Genomic DNA, 25,000 nt, shown 5'->3' with positions numbered 1-25,000 from the left:
CAAATAGCTACATTGTCTAATGTCACTTGAGCTTTCCAGGAATCTTGGGCCTCTCATTTTGCTTGGCATTGTGCTCTATACAAATTAACTAAAGTTAAGTGGTAAAAAGCTATTGTTTGTATTTACAAACAATTTACTACACTTTTTAGTACTTTGCCTACCTTCCATGCTTTGGTTTTACCATAAAATAGGCACCAGTAGTCATACTCAACTCCCCACCTCAGGCCAGTGCACTCTTCTACCTTTGAGATAGGAAAGCCTAGTAGCCCGGGCCATTCCTCGGCCACACTTTCAAACATTTTCTTTTTTTACTGGGAAAAAGGTCACTTACGCTGAACTTGATCCACATTTGATATTAGAGAATGCAACCAAATTTCAACTGGGAGTAGATGTATATATAACACTGCAACACTCTCTTATACCTACTGTGGATATGCTGATATCAATAGCTAAGGGTTTTAAATCTTGTTAGGACAACAGGCTTGGGACTGGACCTGGTCCAAAATCCAGAGTATGAATGACACTATGTCTACACCTCCCCAAGGAGAAGAGACAACCCATAGCCGCTAAGAATAACATAACTTTGAACATGAACCCCTTCATCATAAAGAAGGACTTTGATGGTCAAGTGAAAAACAATTTTGTATTGTATGAAAATTGTACAAGTACAATTCAGTTTCTTTCCAGATTAAGGATTAAAGTAAGCTAATGCAGATTCATGACCTCATTTGGGAAAGTAGCTATCTTTGAGCAAGCTTCGTAGCCTCCTTCTGTGCCCTCTAAGGAAGTCGTTTTGCCAAAGGAACAATCATTTGTTGGAAGAACCAAGTGGGGAGATGTGGAAGTAGCATCGGCATTTATGTCTACCAAAGCCTCCTCTTCAGTGATGGGACGTTAATTCTACCAGTTACTTATGGGTACCAGTTGCCTTGCCTAACTGATTACACAAGAACATGGAACAAATTGTACATAGTGCTTGTTTGTGTGTGTTGTGGAGTTAGATTCTACTTGTATCAAGTGTCTTGAGATGATGCGAGTAGTTTTCCTCCAACAGATTTTAGAGGGAGGAGAGAATGGGTTTACTTTCCTTTGTCATTAGCTCTGGAGGATTAGACTGAACGTGCCTCCTCCACACAATCGAACAGTGCCTGGTGGACTGTGTCGTCATACACACATAGGGTTCAGGCATCTGGCAGGCTTGTCTTCCCATAACCGACAGCAAAGTCAGTAAGCGCAGTGCTTAATTGTGTGGACAGGAGCTTTATGTTTATGGCAAAAAGGAGCAGTCACACTGACAGGTATGTTTTGGTTCGGGTATAGATTTCTCAATTCTCAACTTTTTGCCCTGTGGGAGACCAACATTTCACTATCATGGATACTTGGTTTTCAACACCCAGGGTCATGGTGGCAGAGGTGGATGTATGCCAATAGTTTACAAACATTCTTGTAAAATATCTTTACAATTTTATTTATAAACCGATGGCTACAATGAAGGTAATTGTATTGTAGTGCCCCTCCCCCCTCCAAGCTCATGCCCATTGTTGCCGTGGTGGGGTAGGGGGGGGGGGAGAAAGAGGCTGGGACCAAATGCTGGGGATCAGCCTGCCTTGGGCCTCAGCCCTCAAATCCACTCATTTTTCTCCTTCCCCTTTTCATTTCCTTCTCTCCTCTGATCCCTTCAACAATACACTTCCTATGGTGTGAGAGTAATGTTGGAAGGATGAAAGACTGACTTCGTGCCAGTCATGAATGGCATGGGGAAGCCATGGGCAGATATTCCCGGTTTTTTTTTTTAGCCCTTGCCCCTCAAGGGGAACCTGAAGGGTGGACTATTTCTCTCCCCAAATATCCTAGGCTTACCATGGCCAGTAGTGATGACTTTGTACCATTAATAGGGGAATTAAGGCTTACCCCTTTATCAAATAATCCCACTGATTTCAGTTCGGGTTCCCTGATCCCTGGCTCTCCTTTAACAATGACTGAACACTTACTACCCTCTCCTCATTACTTACTATCACATCAGCCCAGTTCAAATCATCTATCCAGGTCAATACTCAACCTCCAGGAGACATTACTCCTCTCCCAACATCCACTACTTCATCCTTTCCACCCCCACAACTTTTTTCATCAACTAGCCCACCCCCTATTACTACCCTGCACATTTATTGTCCACCACTTCGCATACTACCTCTCACAACACTACCTCCTTCTTCAACACGTCCCCGTCCTACTACCCCCTCCTCTACAAATATCTCGGTATCAGTTTTTCGTAATTCCCCTACAGTCCCGTACTCTGACAACACTCGCCTCTTCCAGCAATGACTCCAAAAACAAGCTGGCAAAGTTTCTTTCCGCAGCCGCCCCGATCATTCCCGTTTTGCCACAGTTACATCCGAATGCCAAGCTATAGCATTATCAACCCTAACTGACTTCACTGGCAAACCTCATCCCTCTACCGGAGCTGTCTCCATCTCCCCAACAAACTGCCCGTCTACGATAAGGATTGGTCAGACTGTGGAGAAGCCTCATGGACTATGATGCAGTATCAATACAGGGCTACACTATCCCCCTTAGATGCCGTCATAGTTTTCCATCAATATTGCCAAATTATTTTTCGTAGACATAACCTCCCCTTCAATTTTTACATTGCGGAGAGTCCCATCCTTTCCGACCATACCACCCCCACCCCCACCGGTCAATGTCAGAATTGTTGACATCTAGGGCATCCTGCCAAACACTGCGGTTCCACAGCCCGATGCCATCTCTGTGCCCAACCTGGTCACAATTGATCAGATTACTCTGAACAGACACGCACGTGTGCCAACTGTGGCAGCTCCCGTGATGTATTTTATAGGGGTTGCCCTACATACAAGTTTGAACCTAAAGTAGCAAGTCTCAGATTCAAACTTGGCCTCACTTTCCGCGAAGCCAGACAGAAAGCAGGTCGACGAGGTTTCTCTCTCACTCCCTACTCCAGTAATTGATCTGCTCCTCTCCATCAACCTCTCCCTCTACCCCTCGGACATCTGTCCCCTCTCCCCCCCCCCCCATAAGAAAACCTTTGTTTCTCAGACCTCCCCAACCGACCCCACTGCAGAAACTCTCAAAGACATTCAAACTGGGTCTAATCAGTGAACCAAAGTAACATGCCTGCACCTCACCCATCCTCCAGTTTTCCTGCTCCCATTCCTTCTACACTCAAAGTAACTGCCGGTTTCCACCCTCCTCCTTCCCCATTATCCCTCCCGCTACCCTCTGAATGTGGTCCTTTGTCATAGCACCCTCTTCCCTGGATTCTCTCCTTCCTGCCATTTTCCCCAGAAACTGTGGTCTCCTCTACTAATCCCTGCCTTACCATACGGACGTCCTTGCAAAATCCCACACATCTTCCTTTTATCTAATCACCCTTGTTAATTCTTAGCTTCCTGAACTGCTGTACGACGTCTGACGTGTAGCACATTTAATCAACCAACTCCCTCTTTACCCTTTTCACTAGTACACCTCCCTAAAATGCTAATTGACCTTTGATGTCTAGCACATATATTTTGCTTTGTAACCATTAACCATTGTATGGTTGACTGCAAGCCAGTTCGGATCCAAACTGTCGAATGTGGTTTTTTATTTTTATTCTTTTTACACAATCGGCACGGGTGGCAAAAATACAAGTCGTACCCACTGTAATATAAGTTTCTTTGTTGTATTTGCACATAGATGGCTCTACAAGTGCGAGGTCAAAAAGCAATCAATTATAGTCCTACCTATCTCACCAATTTACCCCTTTCCTTGATTTTCGGATTTTTTTTTTTTTTTCATTGTCTTAAATGTTAATAAGATTTTAATAATCATAATATCAATAAGAACAATAACAGTATCGATATCAATTGTATTAGAAAAATATTTCCCCCCCAATTCAAGGAATGGGGAAATCAGGAGCGGTCACTATGGCCTACTCACTGACTCCTTGCTGCCTGAGCCTATGTGGAGTCATATCTTCTTTTTCAAGTGCCCTGTCCTACAAGGACGTTGGCGATCATGGATTTTCCATGATTTTCTTGGCAATTTAGACCGGTGGTTTGCCGTTGCCTTCCGCCCGGTGTTTTTATCGAGTCACCATCTCTATTTACCCAATTCTGGGACCATCACTGATTTGTGCTAGTTTGCCCACCCAGTGGCTAGGTAGGCAATCGAGGTGAAGTTCTTTGCCCAAGGGAACAACGCGCCGGCCGGTGACTCGAACCCTCGAACTCAGATTGCCGTCGTGACAGTCTTGAATCCGATGCTCTAACCACTCGACCACCACGGCCTCTATATATATATATATATATATATATATATATATATTATATATATATATATAATATATCGGAGTCATGTCTATGTAACAAATTTCACAAACACTACATGGGTTAGTACTTGATTGGGTAAACAAAGCTTTTCGATTTCGCACTATCGACGACTCACAATTTGCAGAATATTTTTTCTGACTCCGCGAACACTTAAAAGTTATGGAGTCAAAACAAATAAAAATGAACTGCTAGGTAATATAATTTGTAAGCTTCATAGTGCCAGCAAGTCAGTCAATATAAAATGGGTACCTGGACTTGCACCTATGGCAATGAGCAAACTGACTAGGCGGGTTAGTTGGTGAACTAGACCTTAGCAGAGTGCGTACAGATCTCATATGTTTTGTTTCCCTTATGAAAAGAAAAGAAAAATCCAGGTAGTGAATGTCACATCAAACAGATCGACGAAAGATGGGACACACCCCACAAGAAGTTGAAAAGGGAGGAGGTGGTGTTGGCCTGATTCACCTCAATCCCTATGTGGACGAATAATTTTCCCTCTGCATTTTTTTTCTTTTTTTATATAAAAGAGGATCCATGATATTACCTGATCGTGTTGATAATGACCATAGAGCGCTTATCAAACATGCAGAAGAAAGTCCTTGACAGTGATCTTATGGTCCCTCACCCAAGCCCCCTTTTTAGCTTTGGATAGATAAGTGAAGCCGTAATATGCTGATGATGTGAGGAATATTATTTCGCAATCGGGAGGATAATTTTTATTCTTTATTCAAGGAAAGACACTTCAGAAAAGTAAAAAAAAAAAAAATCAAGGGGCTCGATAAAATTATTCATTACAAGTCCGTCAGATCAACTGACATGTTTTATGAACCAAAGACTCATGCCCTTGCTCTCTATTTTGACTCTGAGTCTGAAAGTTATTTAAAAGATTTGAACTAGAAGTCTCGAAGCAATCTGCTCCCTGACCTTTATAGGTTATTTTTAAAATTAATTTTATACTAACACTCGCTCATACATGCATATACTAACGTAATACATTGTAAATAAGTATTTCCCTTTTTTCTTCTCTCTTCTAAGGTGCCGATAACTACCGCCTATGCAAGGCAACTAGCTAGCCCTGCCATGAACACAGATTTAGGGTGAATAAATTGAAAAAAATATCAAATGCACACTGGGGTCAACTATCCCTATCAAAGGAAGCATGAAGGCTCCCACACGCGAAGGTATTGTGCCAATGTAAGTATTGTAATAAAATGCCTCGTGGATGTAGTGTGTTCAACAGTCATTCTTACGGTATAAAATAGTGCCTCTGATTTGTCAAGTGTATTGGAGGCCAGCAACTTAACCCAAGGCCGCTGGGAAAATGTATTTACTGTGAAATGTCTCTACACTAAGATGACTTCACAAGTCAGCTACCAAGTCCGGAGACCCCGCGACCTCACCTGATTTCCTCTCTCTGAGTTTTCATGACTTTTCCTTTTTTTAATATCTTGCTTCCTCTCAGTAGACCTGCAGTGCACTGGCCTGTTCCGCAACTGCTGCATAGTATAATGTAATGTCAGTGTCGATTTCCATCGATACTTACGATACCAAGGTAATATCGAAAGTGTCGGTACTTGGGTATCGATGCGCCCATCCCTTGTGTACGCAACTCTATATTCAGTACTTTTAGAAAAAAAGTGAGTCATCCAAAGAAAGTTCACTTCAAATGATGCTAATTAATATATAATGTAAGTAGTAATTTCCAAGTAAAAAGCAATTTTTATCATTTCAGTAAATGATGTAAGGAAAATTGCACTGGCAAGTAAACACCATTTCTAATTATGATTTTTAGTTAAATTCAGCCACAGACCTGTATGTAGAGTTTTATAGAGGTAGCGTGGCTGGTCTGTAAAAACTTGGAAGGAGCACTTATATCACCCTTCTTCTATACAAAAGGAGATTAGTTTTGTGTTTGCCTCATCCTCCTACCTGATTATACTCCCACTAAGAGTGTATCAGGATAATGTGACTGACAAATTTGCGCAGGGCCATTTAGTCGCCAAGACAGTAGGACTCCTCCACTACCGTTTATTTTTGCGCGGCCGGACATATGGGTAGGTGTTTCACTACACAAAATCTCGAGCAGGGAAATGTCTGCCACTCAAAAAAACGCACGTAGGGAAATGGCCGCCTGGTCGAAAATTGCGGACAGGGGAGGAGATCCCACTCAGTCCTTACCTTATTTGTGTCACATCCATGAGCAACCGGCTACCAGCCATTCCTACATTCATCACAATGCTATTAGGCTATTATGGGGTTTCTATCTTGTAAATTGTCCATGTTATTACGAGAAGAATGTTTCTAGCCACAAGCATAAAGTAACTGCCAATTCTCAGATAAAATCCAAGCTCTGTGTAAGAGCCTTAATATATTGTTGCTGTAAGAATACAGCATAAAGAGCTAAATAAGCACAAAACGCAAAAGTTTGGTAAAGCGGTGTGAGGACGGTAACGAAGCCCGGTGCCTAGTCCCTCGGGTATCGGCTGTGTTAACAAGGTCTGGGTGTTAACACGAAGACGGATGGATTCGCTCTGCCGAGGAGCCGAGGGTCTGCGGCTGCCTTCGACCTTCGAGGCTGTCCTCCAGTTGGTTCTAGCTTCTTCGTCTTGGCTTTCTTCCTGGTCTTCGTGTAATGTTTTACTGCATCATATCGTTCTCGTGCGCACTGTACTTCTGCCTCCTCTACTTTTGTTCTTCCTTGTCGTCCTCTTCATTTTGGTCCTCGACGTCCGCACCTCCTCGCAGTCCTCGTCCAGGTCTCCCTCGACTGCGTACTCCTTCACACATCTTCGTGGTCCTTGTCAAGGTCTTTCTGTCTGTCGGGAACTACGGACGTCCAGGCAGGCGGCGTCCTTCTACAACGCCAGGAACGACTTGTACTGCACTACCTGCACTGACGATCTCCTGGTCCTTCGATGGATCTACAGGTTTTAAGAGGAATATAATAGGTAGACGGAAGTAGCGATCCACAAGTACCTGCTTGAGCTACAAACCGTCTTAGTTAGAAAGAAAATATGTAACATTGTTGGATCTTCATTTTTTTCCTGTTTCTGTTATGGCAGTAGACAAGGGAGACGGTAGCATCAATCCGCGACGATCAACTTGAACCGCTAGCCGAAAATAGTGTTATGTACACCATGCACTATTCATTTTCTGGCCAAATCAGTGGCGAAAGAGAATACTTGCTGGTAGCCTGGACGTCATATCCTCGAATCTTTTTACCTAAAACTATGATTAATTGGAAATCCTATTGATAAAAAGGTCGCAGTGTCTCATGTTTTGCATGAATGACTGAGTGAGTGATTCATTAAGAATCTTTCACAAAAACGAAAGGTTAAACGTTCATAACATAAAACGTTGAGCGCAACCTTAAGTACGCATTTATGAACAGTGCATTGATAAAGTTCCATGCAAGCTACGCTGCAATGCAAAGCCTCTCGGCTCAGAAATGTACCTTGCAACCCACGATTTTATTAAACCTCAGTTTGGAATACGCTACAAAAATCTGATACATCGAGGCTATCAAGATTTCATCGATTGGTATCCCCATAACTTTGCCTCCCATTTCCTAACTGGGAAAGATGCATACACAAGAAACAACTGGGTAGGTGCACTCTCATCCACCTAATGAATCGACACATAAGGGATAGCCGGCCATTCCCTCCCAGGGAATTGTTCTGCAGCGAGACCATTTCAGTGGTAAGGAGAGGAAGGTCATCCCCAAGACAGATCCATCGGGAGAGGGATTAGAAGCTCCCTCACCATCATAAGGTAGGTCCTATTGTGGGAGAGCTGTACAGTCCCTATACCAGTGGTTCTTAACCTATTTAGTGTGACGGACCCCTTTAAGAATATGATTAAAGCTATGAATCTTCATCCCCAGAAATATTCACATAAAAACAACTTTGCAACTTTACCTCCTACATATATGAGATACACAATATTAACCCCCCCCAAACACACACACACACACACACACACACACACACATACACATACACACACACACACACACACACACACACACATATATATATATATATATATATATATATATATATATATATATATATATATATATATATATAAATGTCATTTTTTATCTGATCCTCACGGACCCCAAACCTATCCATGGTTCTCAGGTTAAGAACCCATACCCTAAAGCGAAGGTCACACTAGTCAATTCTGTCCTAGGATCTTTAGATAAGACTGCTGAAGTCAGGTCAGGTCAGAGGGATTGGTCACAAGTTACGTATTTGAACATATACAGGATTTGAATAACAAATAAGGAAACCTTTTCATGAGTAGTTCCTCACTCAGAGTCACTATACATCATGTAATCACCTAAATGTTGTGGGCACACTTGATGCGTTTTGATTGTGCCTGGGTGGAAGGGAATACTGGCGTCTTGTAGTGATGTAATAACCTTTTCGCAGATCTGACAGCCGCCGCCTCTGCACATCCATTTGACTGGAGAAAATAGTTGGAGGAAACTTGTAGCCGTAACACCATGCATCAAAGAAATTCCTTGGTTCTTGGCTGGTGAGGTCTGTCCCCCCATGTCATGACAACTTCTTCAGGATACCGAATGGTTTGAACGACATGAAGATGGTGATGAAATACGCTCTCGTGGTGTTCCCAGGTAGGTGTTCCACTTCCAAGTAGCCTGTCAGTCTGTCGAGGTAGGCAATGCAGTTCTGGCTGGAACAGGTCTGTTGCAACCTGCTGAATCGGGTACCAGGGGATATGTGTAAGCATGAAGGGCTCTGCTGGGTTGGAGGGGGCGTATGTCTCACATGCTTGGTACTAGCGCCGCTTTTGTTCCACTTGTGCATCGATGCCCGATCAGTAGACTGGCGTGCCCAGAGCATAGTTTCTCTGCCTTGATGTCCTACAAGAAGATTGGTTGCAGTGCGCCTGAGGGCTGTGGGGATGACCAGAGGGAGGTGTTTTTATCACTAGTGTACAGCAGAAGATCTCCTTGACATGGCAGATGGCTCCGCATCCTGAAGTAGGCCATAGAGCGAGCAACTCCATATCTCGTTTCAGCTATCATTGGATACACACTCGTTTCGTAACAAATACTCATCCTTGGTACTTGTTATGGAAGGAGTGCATAAGTGCCCTCTCTTTAAGGTTCAGAATATTGGGGTTGCTGATATCCCTGATTTCCTTGTCACCGAAGATTTTGGTGTGCGCTTTGTGGTTGGTGACGAATGTGAGATTCCTGCGATCCAGCAGGAAGTGGCGTGTCTGAAATATATATCAATTTAAAAGGAGGGCGAAGTGGCTTTTCTTGAAGTTGTAGGTTGAAGGTGAAGATAGCAAACGTACATACTTAAAACACTGACGGCTACCGGTTAATTGCTCCTGGAACGACTCTGCGTCGCCACCGAGAAAATGTTCGGATCCTCGCATAAACACACGCACACGCACGCACGCACGCACGCGCGCACACACACACGCACGCACACACACACGCACACACACACACACGCACGCACACACACACACACACACACAACACACACACACCACACCCCACCACACACACACACACACACAACACACACACACACACACACACACCACACACACACACACAACCACCACACACACACGCACACAGCGCATATATTTTAAAATATGTGTGTGTTTGTGTGTGTGTGTGTGTGTGTGTGTGTGTTGTGTGTGTGTGTGTGTGTGTGTGTGTGTGTGTGTGTGTGTGTGTGTGTGTGTGTGCGTGTTACCTAGCGCTCTATTTGAGGTTATACTTCTCTTACCACCCCAGACGCTCCCTGGAGTAAGGTGGGTAATAAGTGGAATATAACCCAAATAGATTCCTGCGTACAGGGTACTGGATAATATATTTTTAATCCTCTCTCCCCGGAGCGGGCTCAGTGCTTGTTATAAGAATAATACATCCAATTTTACGTGTGACTTCCCTTTTTGTATATTTCACTTATTTCAGTATTATCTAAATTGGTTATTATAAACACATGAAATAACTTTGTACATTTAATAGTGTACTTACTTATACAAGTGAATTCTTTCGTCTCCTGACGAGTCCAATTTCTCCCCTTGGAGAATACGAAGAGCGCAGACCCATGTCTCGTCTACTTCGTATCATCATCATCATCAAGGGGCTAACGCCGACGGGGCCAGCCCCACCCTGCGGCTTCAGCCACGATGATCCCTCGAGCGACTCAAGGCAGGCAAGGCATTTCCCTGATTCTCACGACATCTGTAGCTGCAAAGCCATGATCTCCTAGGACGTCCCACAGGTCTCCTCCACCCAGGGTTGTCTCGCAGAGAGACAACCTGGTGGGCAGGGTCGTCCATAGGGAGGCGAGCTAGGTGGCCATATAGCCTGAGTTGGCGATCCCGGATTATGCAAGTAACAGGTCCCATGCCAGTCTCACGGTGTAACCGCCGGTTGGACACGTGGTCCTGCCAACTGTACTTCGTATGGTCACACGGAATTCAGTACGATTTTAACCGGAATTTCGGGAATATACCCAAAATAAATCCTCGCGAACATCCATGTTCGAAGACAGGTAGTACTGAACTGTGACACAAGTGCCACGACAGCGCCCTGGCCTCTCCTGACTGTCCTGACCAGCCCAGAGCACAATGGTGCCCTTGTTTACAAGGCCTACAGATTATCACCCCTATGTCCCCGAGACAAAGTGTCTATAGTGCCCTGCAAACCCTAAAGGCTTATCCACACCATAGGATAAACATCACACTCTGTAGCTTCAATGGAATGTGGAGTTCTCCTGAACTACCATTCCATCTACCGTACAACCATTAGAAAATCAAATTCTATGGTGTAGAGGGGTCTTACTATGTTAGGATTACCCATAAAATACCATTCTACGCTACTACCATAAGTCTGGCCGTTGACATGCGTGTGCATGTGTGTGTGTGTGTGTGTGTGTGTGTGTGTGTGTGTGTGTGTGTGTGTGTGTATATGTGTGTATGTGTGTATGTGTGTATGTGTGTGTATGTGTGTGTGTGTGTGTGTGTGTGTTGTGTGTGTGTGTGTGTATGTGTGTTGTGTGTGTGTGTGTGTGTGTGTGTGTGTTTGTTTGTGTGTGTGTGTGTGTGTGTTATAGGGCAGAATCTGAGAAAAGGTGTATCACCTACCTTTTAACTTTGTATATATTTCAGAACATAGTGCAGTACAGTTATACAAGAAAGTAGTATAGTGCTAGTGTGTAATAAGCAACTTTATGTAATTTGCAATGAATCTGAGATATGCCCTTATGTGCTGCAATATGACCCTAATTGCTCTCTCTCTCTGAATCGCGCATGCTGTAAAATTATGCACGTCTGAACCATCGCTCTTTGCCAGAGGTATCAATTGAAGAGGCTGAGGGAGGGCCAACTTCCCCCCCCCCCACCCCCACCCGTCAAAACTTTTTTTTTCCCCCCTCAAGGTCTTGTTCCCCCCTCCCCCCGACCACACTTTTAAACATTTAATACTAAATTACACCAAAAATAGGTCCGGTTATAACTTAGAAATGGCTCTAGAACTGCTAGAGGCATCCCCCACCCCCCAAGAAAAAACTGAAATGACGCCCCTGCTCTGAGGTCACGAATGGCTAGAGACCAGAGCTACGCATCTATGAATTAACGGCGTCTATTTTTAGCGACCAAACGGAGGTACTGGCCACGAATTATCCATTTGGGTCATTTTTCTGCACCGTGAGCTTTGTTTTATTTTAGTGTTGGTTATTATAACTTACATGATTACGATTACGCATCGCACCTCTGCAAGACGTCATCAACGCACTTTCGGGATAATGATAGGGCCTTATAGGATGTTTAGGATATAATAGTCACGTTTATGTTATTCTGGATGCTGGTAAGTAACGGTGCCTTTGATCTGAGATTTGATACAAGACCTTTAAAAATGAAGATATTAGTCATTTTGTTTAATTGTTTAGCATGTCTATAGAATCAGGGAATAAATTCAGGGGGTTGACTTGTATATTTTCATGCATTATAGTATTATAGTTGACGCATTTTTTTTTATTGTGAGCGGACCGAGCCTTAACGAATGAAATTTGTAGAATTTTGACTAATCATATTGTATCATTTAGTTGAGAGATATGATCAGCTTCAGGATTTTTGGGGGGCACTCTGGTAAAGGCCAACATAGCTCCATGGATATATACTAGCAAAATAGTGCTCTTAGATCTCCCTGAAGCTATGCCTTGTTTCCTGATAAGGATTTTGTTTCACTTCTGTTGGCAATGAATAATTTTCAACCAGCCATCTTCTGTAAAGCAGATGATATATGCTACTTATAGAGGGAACATCTTTAAGAAACTTATCTATTTTTGTGCTTCTGTTTCACATCAAAGTAACTGTAACTGTTAAGTTCCCACCAACCATCTTTTATAAGGAAAGTGATATTTGCTGTAGACAAAACAAATAAATCTATGAAACTTATCTTTTTTCTACTTTTGTTGTAAAAAAAAAAAATAAATAAATAAATAAGTAAAATAGACAGAAGAGAAAGCCTGAAAAGAAAAACACACACACACACAAAAAAAATCTTTTTTTTTTCAAAAGTACAAGACTGGTTGAACCTGGAAATTTACCAATCTGTCTTGCTAGGGTGTGCGTGCAGGAAGTATATTTGCCTTTACCCGAGTCCAAATCAAGGAGGATGTGCCTGTTGGTCAACATTTGAGATAACCATTATATTATCCACCTTGTTCTAACCTACTTGGAGCTTTGAACTTTTGTTCTAAAGCTGTTTGCATCATAACATTTTTTTCTCTAAATTTAAGGTGGTCACCACAGCTATATCTTACAAACTAAAACATATTTGCTTTCCTTGCATAGCATAACCTGACATAAACTAAATTTACCTTGTTTATTCCAATTTTTTCAAAAGCTTACATTATAGGACTTTACTTAAATAACTATGTAATGGAACAGATCTAATTAGATCTAATTTAACTAGTCAGGTAGTCTAATTGGGTGGAAGAGTGCTGGCTTTGTAGTTTCAAGGGATTGGACTCACACTACCAATTTCCTCTCAGTCAACTCCTTTGCGACTGAGTATGCCCATTGATTTGATTTATCAACATTATATGTTCAATGAAACTGATATACAAGATTGCTTATGTATCAAACTACAATTATTGATATTGGGTAGGTTCTTTGTATGCAGTTTAACATCTAATGTCAGAAGTGAAATGTCCTTATTTATTCCCAGATTATTAGAAGAGGCCTTAGGACACCTCCCTGAAACAAAATAATCTTCAGGAGCCAAGAAAATACATTTGGATCTGTGTGTTGAAGTGGTGCACCTCTTTAGAAATTGCCCCACAACCATTTTTAAATACGGAGACCATGAGGAAGTTCAGCAGAAACATCTTTATCCTAATATTTGCTGCTATGTGCATTGGTATAACAAGTAGGTGCTGAGACCATTTTGACAGACTGAATAATTTACATAATCTTTCATCTAATTTCATTGCTATATGGCTTTCATTTCAGTATCTTATGGTATACAATTTTCTTTCACCAAATTTTGAATTCAGAATTTACAACATAATTTCAGTTTGTAGATCAGACAAAAGGATTTTGATGGTCTTTAATTTAGACCATTTAAATAAGTTTTGTAAAATAAATATTTTACTTTAGTTTAATTAAAATTGTCATGATTTGTACTGTTTTTCAGTAGAATTTCAAACATGAAATTGAAATAATATTAATTTTCAGATGGGGAAATTGGTGCAAAATGTACCAATTCCACTGATTGTCCAGATGAAAAATTCTGTATGAACCACAACTGTCACTGCTCAGACATTGTACATTCAAAGACAGTTTACTCAGTGTGTAGTCCTTGTAAGTGTCATCTTTTTTATATCTGATTGAACTCCCATTTGGGATAGTTGCTCTTTGTGATGTTTTGAATAAGCTTTCTAGTCACTTTTCTGGTGATTTCTATTTGTTATGGTATTTTTCAATTTTTCAGTTATGTCATTTAATATCTGCCGATTTATTGCCTATTGCGGGAGCAACTCTAAGTGTATTAACCATCGGTGTGTGTGTGATGAGGGCTACTACTGGATAGACTCATCCTGTCGTAAAGGTATGATGGTTTATCTTTATTATTCAGTTTGTGTTAGACCTGAATATGTAGTGATCAGTGATGGTTCCAGAATGCTTCAAAGGGGGAGGGCTGAAAGTGTAGGAAGGAGGCACTAAGTGCTGAAAGCAAGAGTTCATAAGTTTGGATAGGAGCTGTAGCTTCTTAAGTGGGAGCTGTAGCTTCCTTAATGAAAGTTTTTAATAAAAAAAAAATATATATAAATAAAATAATAATAATAAAAAAAAAAACATATCCAGGTGCTATATATAGTATCAGTGGATATTTTATTACCGATTTTAGTATATCTGCAGTGAATTAATTCACATATTGCTATATATTGCAATGGTTTATTATTCTTTATCACACTAAGGGATCTCCTGATTTGTCATTATGGTTTACTTTGGAAACATCATTATTGATTATTACTAGTGATATTAGTGTCAGAATTCAGTAGAAGAGCAACTAGCTATGCTAAAATGTTAATTGAACTTAATATAGTTAATCAACAGATGTAGTTAAATTGAGTTTAGGTATTTGGGATGCAAAGTGTTTTAGAGTGAAATTTTCTACATTTTTATGTTCTTTTTCAGTGCAGTTACAACCAGTGATGGGGACCTGCAGAAAAACAAGTCTAGCAGTATGGTTGTGTGATGACAGCAAAAATTCTGTATGCATAAATAACATTTGTGTTTGTGCAAAGTAAGTTGGAAAGCATAGGTGCTAATTATTAGGAAATGATCCACAGGGTAGTGTACTCAGTCCTCTAATTTCATTGTACAGTAAAGCCTTACATTTAGGAGCAATAGATCCTAAAATACCATATGTGAAAGCACCAAATATGAGTAATGAAACAAATGGACAAAAATATTGTCAGTACTATAAGGAGGTGTCACCTTATAATTTTTTTTTCTGTTTATTATTCTCAGATACCATGGTCTGAACTAAAGGAGATCAGATGTAAAGTTTCTTTGTTTAATGATAATGGGAGGGAGATTATCTCTAAGATGGTTTGTCTCCAGGTACTACTCAGTGGGTAACACCATCCTACACAAAATAGTGTCTTTTCTCCATGTGATACTTGTACATATAGGACAGGTAGCTCTACTTCCACTTCCTATTGAACCGGAAAAGGAACCGGCTTTTTCCCAAGGGTATTCTAACAGGTGTTTATGGTATGGAATAGTTAATGTTATGATAAATAAAAGAGGGTAATTATGATAATATTGAGTAGATTACACAAATAATTATAGATCTAGTTACACCTGATATCTGATTGTGCACCCTTGCCCTTTTTTTACTGTGGTAAATCTTAGCAATTTTCTGCAGTGTTTCTTTGGTATCTCTTCATTGAAAATGCTTCATTAATGACAATGGTACAAAAATGATTGGGAAAGACACCAAGAAAATTTTTTAATGCTGTTGATATTGGAAATGAATGAAAGGGTGGGGCTTAGCTTGGCAGTTGCCAACTAGTTATTTCATTGAGATGTAGTGGCACTACCTGTGGTAAAGTAGTTTGCCTGTATTCATATAACCATAGTCAGTCAGTACCTTGCTTCCCAAGTATTCATTTAGGCCTTGTCAGAAATTAACACATTACCAGACATTTAATTAAGGCAAACACTGATTTACTGTCTATCAGTATAGGTAGGATTGGGTCATATTAGCAATTGCTGGTTCATAATCAGCAGACAGTGTAGAGAAAGACTGCATCAGACTCAATTGTAGGGGTAATAAGGTTACATACTATGAAATTTGCCTTGTGAGACAAGGTAGCAGTTGGTTGAAGTTACATATATTACATGTAAATAATGCATTATTATGGATTCAGGATGTATTTCCAGTTTTTCTTGACCATTATTATTATATTAATTATTCTAGACAGTAACTTCCCTGTCTTTGGTACTAGGGGATACGTCCTAACCTCAGATGAATTATGCGAGCCACAGGAATTGTACATGAAGACTTATAATCTCTCTGGTGAGTAATGCTCTTAAATGAATTTTACTGTAATCATTTTAAGTTGCTAGAAGATGAATATTCAGTTTGAGTAATCAAAAAGTCTTGCAGAGGATCAAGTCATAGGTGATGTAAATTTATTCTTGTCTTTAATAGCCTTTGGTATTGCATGCTATTTTTAGATATTTAGATATTTTTTTTCATTTGATTCTGTTACTATTGCTATGATTTACTCATTCAGAAAAGTGAAAGTGTAGCTTAATGCTAGCAGTCCATTGTGTAAAGATTACAGTTGCATTCTACAGTAATTGTTTTAAATTTACTTCAACATCATCATGTATACAGAGACAGTCCACCAAGAAAAACAGTTTTGAAATAGAATTGAGTTTTTTTTTATTCAAACAACTAATTCTCAATCTGATCCTTCAATTACACTAGGATTCAATTAAACATACACAATTGAACTTTAACATTTCAGAACAAATTTTATCTTGGAAAAATAGTGGTGACAGGTGAAGTGTGTGCATATGCTTGTGTCATTGTGTATGTATATATGATATATATATATATTGAATACATACATACACACACACACACACACACACACACACACACACACACACACACACACACACACAGCACAACACACACACACAGGACACACACCACAACACACACACCACCACCCACACACACCACACCACACACACACCACACACACACAAATAAAACAAAAATCACCACAACACAGGCAACACAACACACACACCACAGGCACACCAACAACACACACACAGGCACCCACACATACACACACACGACACACACACACACACACACACACACACACACACCACACACACACAGGCCACAACACACACACACACAGGCACACACACACCAGACACACACACACACACGAGACAACACACACACACACACACACACACACACACACACACACACACACACACACAAACACACACACACACGCACCACACACACACACACACACATATACAACCACACCAAACACATACCTACATACATACATACATACAACATACATACATACAACATACATACATACATACATATCATGACACACATACACACACACAACACACACACATACACCCCACACACACCACACAACCAAACACCCAACACACACACACACACACACACAGGCACACACACACACACACACACACACACAACACACTGTAGCCGCCGCTGCGGATATCACATACTTCATATTATGGGTATCAATATTCTGTATATCAACTTATTCTTTAAACACTCGCAATCGGAGCGTTGCTGTATTGTATAAAATTACATCTTCTGTGTCACAACCCCTCGAGGAGGCCTCAAGTCTGCTAGTGACCGCCGGAGTCAACACATGGTCCGTATCAGCCATAGAGTGACTTTCAGAAACTTGTTTTGTGTGAGGCGTCGTTTCCCCTAGGAAGTGATGGTGGCTCTTATGTGATCGGATGCTGGAAGATAGTGGGGTCCGTGACCCAACTAATGCTAAACAATATGGAGTAGAATGTTACTTGACGTCGAGCATATGTATGTTTAAAGGGTGAGGGCAGTTTAAGGAGAAACCTCCGGCCGCCAACGACGCCCATCGCATACTGGAACAGCTGATATTCTGACTGTCCCGGCAATGCGTATGTATCCTGTATGTAGGAAGTTCTTTGATCTTATAATCTAATATATATTGTATTTAGTGGTTTTATGTATTGTATGCACGCATTCCTATAATCGATGTATTAATAACCGGTTTGACCGTAACTGAATAAACCTTAAGCGAGGCTCTAGCAGTGGTATCAACACACCACACCAGCTAGTTTACAAATATAGGCGTTCTCGGCGGCCACAGTCAAACGCAAAAGGGTGCTAATTACCATAAGACGACCTAACCACGGAGTCGGGCCGGTGAATACATCCCTGTCAGCGACGGGAAGGCAAAAAGGGCAGCGCGTGGCGGCTGCTAGCCACGGGACGAGGGCATCCTGAAAAACCACCATTCAACAAAAACTCTACGGGAACTACAGCACGTGTACTAAAAATGCAAAACAGACTTAGTGTCCGTGCCCACTGTTGGTCGTTCTGGCGGCCGTGGTAAGCTTCACTCCTACAAAAAGGGAAAAATGACTTATATCGTTGTGATGTGTGTGAATCAGTGTTGTGTCATTAAGGAGTTGAAAACCCACAGTGTTGTGTTCATTAAGGAGTTGAAAACCCACAGTGTTGTGTTGATTAAGGAGTGAAAAAAACCCGGTGCTGCATTCTGGCAGAGGTCAAATACCCACGGTGTGCCATCTTGCAGAGTCAAATACCACGGGTGCATTCTTGCCAGAGTCAAATACCCACGCGTGCGCATTCTTGCAGAGCCGAGTCAAATACCCACTGTGGCTGCATCTTGCAGAGTCAAAACCCACTGTGCTGCATTCTTGCAGAGTCAAATACACAGGGTGCTTGCATTCGTGCAGAGTCAAATACCCACGTGCTGCATTAGTGCAGAGTCAAAAACCCACGGTGCTTGCATCCCTGAAGGAGTTCCCAAAAAACCCACGGTGCTGCAACCCTGCAGAGTCAAAAAACCACACGTTGCTGCATCCTGCAGAGTCAAATACCACGGTGTGCATCCCTGCAGATCAAAAAAACCCACGGTGCTTCATTCCTGCAGGAGTGCAAATAACACACGATGCTGCATTCTTGCAGAGTCAAATACCCACGGTGTGCATTCCCTGCCAGAGTAAAAACCACGTGCTGCATTACTTGCAGAGTCAAAATACCCACGGTGCTGCATTCCTGCAGAGTGAAAACCCATAGTGCTGCATTCTTGCCAGAGTTAACAAAACACACGGTGACCATGACTAGAACAGGACACCCACAACTGTGTTGCATCAGATGTAAGGAGATTGCGTTCTCCCGCAGGAAAAAGTCGGTGGAAGTAAGGAAAGGCTGGAGGTGGAAATAGACACTGCTAGAGACATGTGGTGTGGACGGCAAGGATATAAAAGAGTCTGAAAACGCGAACCTGAGGGTGAAGAAACAGGTGAAAGAAAACACCTCTCGCACCTCTTGGTCATGGAATGTACAAAAGGGGATCAAAGGCGGAAGGAAGTCTCCCAGGGTTGCTCCACATGAATTTCTGGAGAAGGGATTCCTTCTTAGTCCAGTGAGTGAACATAGGGGGAAGGGAAAGATTCCCGAGCCTACCCCCAATCGGACAGCTCTGGCCAGCTGACCCTCACTCGGAAAGTCTGCAATGCATTGGCAGAACCCTGCATCTATGGAGTGATGTATAGAGAACTTAAACGGACTTGGAGAAACCTTGCAAGGAAGGAAACCATAAGGACGACAATGACAATAAAAAAAAGGAATCAAGGCAACGAAAATGCACTACATCAGAATCCACCATTGATGAGGACAGCGCTCAGACACTGAATCAGAATCATGCAGCATCGATGAAAAAACAGTGGAGATCTAAAACGATCTGTCCGAAAACACAGCACTACTGAAAACTCTCAAGTGATGTGGTGCCATGATAGAACACCGGCCCGTAACGAAAAATTCGCAAATCCCAGAAGAACCGTCCAGCTCAAACAATCGATCAAGGAAGCTGACAAAAAAAAACATTTGTGCGAGGGATACAAATGTTGCAAGTAAAACTTCCAAGCTAAATGGAGTAGTCCTGAGGATAATTGCGGCTACCGGAGTCGGTTGGAGTAAGAAAGTACTTCGCACCTCTGTGCACACCACAGGTAAACTGAACCGCTTATTTGACCTTTGCGATACGAAAGGTGAAAAGGTAACATTACCCACTGTATGGACTGCAAGAAGGAGGCTAACGACAGCAAAGTTTGGAAGAGCTGTAAGGAGCGAGGTCCCCCCCCCCCCATTGTTTAAGTGATAGTAACAGCGTGCTGATGACATGTGCCTGCTGGACTCGGTACTTCCTGCTCTTTCTGTTCCATCAAGGTAGTAGAAATGCTTCGGCCAAAGGAGAGAAGAGAGAGACACCGGGTGATTACTACATTGACACAGGAAACTTACCATGACACCAAAAGGTGATCTCATGGTCAAGGGACTTACACAGGAACGAATTACCACTATGCGACTCCGGTCAGGTGATCGTCCCTCGATTCTTCCCTGAAGGTCTGATAAAGCTAGAACGTGAGCCAATTGAACCACTCGTCTGCCACACACGAGAACCGGTTTTATCAGGCAAATACACCAGATGGCAGCGGTCGGGAGTTACTGATCGGGCCAGGACGCTCCGCGCCCCCCCCCACCATTGTTTAAGTGATAGTAACAGCTGGCTGATGACATGGCCTGCTGCGACTCCGGTAGTTCCTGCTCTCTCTGTCCCATCAAGGGAGTAGGAAAGGTCGGCCAAAGGAGAGAAGAGAGGACAACGGTGATTACTACATGACAAAGGAAACTTTTACATGGACACACCAAACAGGTTGATATCATGGTCAAGGAACTGTACACAGGAAAAGAATACCACTATGCGACTCGTAGGTGATCGTCTCGATTCCTTCCCTGAAGGTCTGATCAAAGCTAGAGTGAGCCAATGAACACCACTCGCTGGCACACCTACGAGACCGGTTTCTACCAGGCAAAATCCACCAGACTGGAGAGTCGAGTTACTGACGGGCAGGACGCTCCCTCAGTCACTTATGCCTTTGGAGGTCAGAAGGGGAGAGGAGGGAACACTTGGCTGCAAGGACAAATTAGGATGGCGGTTAACGGTTCACGGGGAGCAAACAAATTTTAGGACATACATACGTGAAGTGCCCTGTACCGCAGCACGAGCACCATGGTTGCCTTGGAAAGGGGCACACAGATGAAAAAGGGAAGATCAGCGGAGGAGTATCAAGCCTACATTTGTAGGGACCAAAGAGGGACCATGGTTGCATGGGAACATCATGAATTCCCCAATTCACTTTAGGAAATCGAGCCCCAGCTTCCAGACAATTGGATAAATGGTGAAAAGACGACTGCTGGGCCTCGAAAAAACACGCTCAAAGGATGAAATTCCTGAAGGCTAAATATGTAGCAGAAATGGAGAAGTTATTCAAGAAAGGGACATGTGAGCAGGCAAAGGGAGTAGGAGCCGCCAGGGAAGACATGGTTACCCTACCACACCACCCGGTTTATATCAATCCCTAACAAACTGAGAACAACTACACATAGGTCCCGACTGTGCTGCTTTCCTTTGAAGGCACCACCACCTCTAAAAAGCTGGTTCATGCAAGGCCCCGACTGATGAATGACCTGCTGGGATACTGCTCCGGTTAGAGAAAGAAGAATGCAGTAGTTGCTGATAATCAAGGCTATATTTCACCAGGTAAAGGTCACCCAAGGGTCATGATGTTCTAAGGTTCTTGTGGTGGGCCAAAAAAGGGGGATTTCTCTGCGAGGCCGAAAGTATATCGCATGACTGTGCACTTATTTGGAAGTGTTTGAGCCCCACATGTGCATCATTTGCTCTTCTAAGGACGCTATCTAAGACCAATTAGCAGATGTAAAAGAGAAACTTCTATGTAGATGGCCTCTTGATATCTGTCGAGAATGAAGCAAGGGCCATTCACCAGGCAAAGCAGTTGAAGGACGAATAGCCGTTCCTCATACTGCGATCCCGGCGATGTCACAGAACCAGAAGCTTTAACCCCTAACCATGCCCTGAGGATGAATGTAGATGGTATCCAGATGCAGACAAATGACAATGCTTCACTTGACAACACATATGGGCGAGCCTGGATCCATGCACAAGTCGTAGCAGATAGGTTCTGGAGATGATGGAAAGCTGAATACCTGAACACATTGAGGATGAGACAGAAACAGTTGAAGCCATCCAGAAATCTTCAGGAAGGAGACCTTGTCCTCATTGTCGAACGACATACTCCCAGGAATCAGTGGGGGCTAGGGAGGGTGACAGAGGCTATAGCCGGTGAAGATAGACTCGTGAGAAAGACCAAAGTCCGGACTAGTTCTGGAATCCTCATCAGACCCATAGTGAAGTTATGCCTCTTAGAAGTATCATTATCCTAACCCGGGATTATTTGGTTGCTCCACAGTGGAGCAAAAGGGGGAGTGTAGCCGCCGCTGGTATATCACATACTTCATATTATGGTGTATCATATATTCTGTATATCACTTATTCTGTAACACTGCAATCGGAGAGGCTGTATTGTATAAAATTCATCTTCTGTGTCACAACCTCCTCGAGGAGGCCTAGTCGGCTGTGACCGCCGGGTCAACACATGGTCCGTATCAGCCATAAGAGCTGACCTGTCAGAACTTGTTTGTGTGAGGCGTCGTCCCTAGGAAGTGATGGTGGCTCTTCATGTGATCGATGCTGGAAGATAGTGGGGTCGTGACCCAACTAATGTATAACATATGAAGTAGAATGTTACTTGACGTCGTAGCATATGTATGTTTAAAGGGTGAGGGCAGTTCAAGGAGAACCTCCGTGCCGCCAAGACGCCCATAGCATACTGGAATCAGCTGATATTCTGACTGTTCCCGCAATGCGTATGTATCCTGTATTGTAGGAAGTTCTTTATCTTATAATCTAATATATATTGTTATTAGTGGTTTTATGTATTGTATGCACGCATTCCTATAATCGATGTATTAATTAACAGGTTTGACCGCTACTGAATAAACCTTAAGCGAGTGCTATGCAGTGGTATCAGTCACCCCACACCCATTTACAAATCATAGGCGTTCTTCGGCGGCCACACACACACACACACACACACACACACACACACACACACACACACACATATACACACAAACACAAACACACACACACTGTAAGCGAGTGACCACCGCAAGCCACCAGATGTAAGCGAGAGCACCGCAAGCCACCAGATGTAAGCGAGACGAGAGATGGACTTGGGTGAGTCAGTGAAAAGGGGCTTAGCTTGCTGGTTTATTCTTGAAGACAGATATGAGACCCCTCAAGAGACCCCGGTGTCCCCGGGTGGAGGACGAGGTGGTGGAGCTAGACCCTGTGTGATCTGCGTTCTGCCCAAGGAGAAGGGCAGCTGCTTGGACGGGGTTGTAAAGTGTACATAGGGTCTTGCTACGTATTGTTGACATCGCTCGGCCACGTGCAAGGCTCGTCTTCGAGCCGACTGTAACGCTTGAAACGATGCAGTAGAGGTTATGTTCGGTATCTACAGATGGTTCCTGGTGATCCGAGGATCGCTGGTGTCGTCGTGTGCCAGGGTAGCGGGTGTGGCAGAGGTTTCGCACTGAGGTGCAACATTCAGTAACGAGGAGGGTCAATCGTCTTCAGAAGCTGAGATATAAGTGTACCAGGCCAGTAAAAGGGCTAAGGAGGAGGAGGATAATCTGTTTGTCAATCACCTTACTAAATTGCAAGAAAAATGAGAGCATAATAAGAACAATTTGTCACAAGAAGAGAAACGTGTCAAGTAAGGTATTAATTACTGAACGAGTTCAATAAGGTACCATCATATTGAAGAGAGAAAAATTAATTGGATAAGAATTCCATATCTTTGGGGTAAATAGGCAAGTATATATGCTTTGAACACATAGGCAGCTGGGCCTGAACTTAATTCTAACAGTGCGCGTCTCGGCGCTTCAATCATATGAGCGTAAGTGTGCGGCGGGCGCAGGATTCCTTCGTTTACGGCCATGAGCCGGGCTTAAAATTAACTTGCGGTGATTGTAACCGACTAAGCCTATATAAAGCATGGTGTCTGCAATGTGTTGCCATTATTTGCAACTGGAGACACTACCATCAGTACATATTCACCAAACCTTAAACTAAAGAAGCATAAACTCCAGCATTACTGAGGACAAGATACCGAACTTCGAGAGGACGTCGTAAGAGATTTGGGTTCAGTTATTAGTCATAGAAGGCCGCGGTGGCCGAATGGTTAGAGCGTCGGACTCAAGACTGTCACGGCGGCAATCTGAATTCGAGAGTTCGAGTCACCGACCCCCGTTTTTGTTCCCTTTGGGGCAAGAACTTCCCCTTGATTGCCTACCTAGCCACTGGGGGCCCCAAGCCACCCCAAGTCAAGTCTGGTCCCAACCCCGGGGGATAAATAGAGAGAATATTACCAAAAAGGTACCACCCCCCCCCTCTCCGTGGAAAGGAACTGGGGCCCCTAAAAACTCACTCCAAGCATCACAACATGAAAAACAATTAAATACTGCGTACCACGGCGGCTCAGACATGAACCTACCTTTAAAAAGAAAAAGATTATTAGGGATGGCCATAGTAAAATACCAATCTTAATTAATTTCCGAGTAGAGGGGGCAGGGTAGATAAGAGGATAGTCAGGTGATCGAAATCTACTTGTGAACGAGCGACGTTAGCACGGCAAGTTGAAAAAACAGTGAAAAAAAAGGAACGATATAGTGAAACACAAATATAAAAATACCAAGAAGTAATAAGTGAATACTAATGGAATAACATATAAAAAAAAAAAGATAATTCCTTTAAATTTTCGCCCCAAATAAACATGAATAATTATGAGAGCACCCGAACATAACAAAAATTTAAATTTAA

The 25,000-nt window shown here is 42.7% G+C and overlaps 1 pseudogene; it reads left to right on the top strand.

Moving 5' to 3' along the window:
• The first annotated feature begins 8,849 nt into the window (after positions 1-8,849).
• LOC119572429 overlaps positions 8,850-25,000 on the top strand; it is a 23,113-nt pseudogene continuing 6,962 nt past the window's right edge.

Source organism: Penaeus monodon, chromosome 4 (assembly GCF_015228065.2).
Source record: "Penaeus monodon isolate SGIC_2016 chromosome 4, NSTDA_Pmon_1, whole genome shotgun sequence".
Lineage (NCBI taxonomy): Eukaryota > Metazoa > Arthropoda > Malacostraca > Decapoda > Penaeidae > Penaeus > Penaeus monodon.
This window is presented reverse-complemented; position numbering and strand designations above follow the sequence as displayed.